The sequence below is a fragment of the Dacryopinax primogenitus genome (assembly GCF_000292625.1).
Source record: "Dacryopinax primogenitus strain DJM-731 SS1 chromosome Unknown DACRYscaffold_24, whole genome shotgun sequence".
In the NCBI taxonomy this organism is placed as follows: Eukaryota; Fungi; Basidiomycota; class Dacrymycetes; order Dacrymycetales; family Dacrymycetaceae; genus Dacryopinax; species Dacryopinax primogenitus.
Genome location: NW_024467221.1, coordinates 185,610 through 187,044, shown reverse-complemented (window position 1 = coordinate 187,044; position 1,435 = coordinate 185,610).

Sequence of the window (1,435 nt, the reverse complement as noted above, 5' to 3'; positions counted from 1 at the left end):
GATCACCTGACTAGGCTGAGTAAGCAAGATGTTCTAGCAGGTTCCACCACAGAGGTATAAATATAAGGCCTACTCTGCCTGGGACTGTCTCTGGAGACTTGGTCTCTTAGGATCATCCACAGATACCTATACTGTAGATAGGTCTTAGTCATCAGGTCTACTCCACTTCCTTGTTGCCTGCTTAGACTCTTGGCACTCTTAGGTGAGCAGACTTAGTCAGCCTGTGTTGCCCTAACAATCACCCAGAATTATACAGATGGCAAACAAAAGATCCAGATCACCTGTCTGAATTCCCACCAGACCATAAACCTATGGACACAATCACACTGAATGGGAAGAAAACAAGTGGTCCAGGATTTATAAATCAGGACCATCTTCACTGGCAACCAGAAGATGGCACAGACACCTCAATTAATTGGCACTTGATCTTGAATAACAGCTCTCAGATAGACACCCCAGATTTGGATACCATACCCCACGATACCCATCCTGTATATGCAGCCTGCAAATGCAAGCCCACAGACAGATGCATGAAACCTGTCTCAACAATGACACCAGAAAGTGTGAAAATATGGAGACACTTAAACAAATACAGATTCCTCTGGCAAGAAGAAGAAAACCTTGTGGCATGGGTCCTTCATACCCACAAAAGAGTGTTTGCTTGGAACAAGCAAGAAATGGGTTTATTTCACAGTGATTACTTTGACCTGGTCTGAATTCTGATGATTGAATATATACCCTGGAAACAGAAGAATATTCCGGTGCCTCCCACTTTACTGCCGAAGGTCTTGAAGGCCTTGCAAGACAAGCTAAATGCAGGAATATATGAATGCTCCCAATTCTCCTACTGCTCCCACTGGTTCTGCATTCTGAAGAAAGACAGCTCCCTATGACCTGTTTTGGACCTGCAACTGCTCAATGGCATAATGATTTGGGACTTGGCCCTTCCACTGCTTTCTGAACCCCTCATCAAATCTTATGGCAGATGATCTGTCTACATGCTTTTTGACTTCTTTTGCGGCTTCGAACAACACCTCCTTCATCCGGAAAGTCGGGATCTCACAACTTTCCAATCCCTCAAGGGTTCCCTTCACAGCACCCAAAATCAGATGGGCAGAACAAACAGCATCCAGATCATGCATGAGGACATCACCTTCCTCCTCTGCGACAAAATCCCTGAATATACCATCCCCTTCATCAACAATGTTCCCATCTGTGGCCCACCAACACAATATGAACTCCCTGATGGTGATTTTAAATGGCACTCCCAAAATAAGGGCATTTGTCATTTTCTGTGGGAGCACATGGAAGTAAATTGGATCCTGACCTGCATTGAACATTCTGGTGGAACATTCAGTGGCCCAAAAATGGTTATAGCAGTGTTAGGGCAACACAGGCTGACTAAGTCTGCTCACCTAAGAGTGCCAAGAGTCTA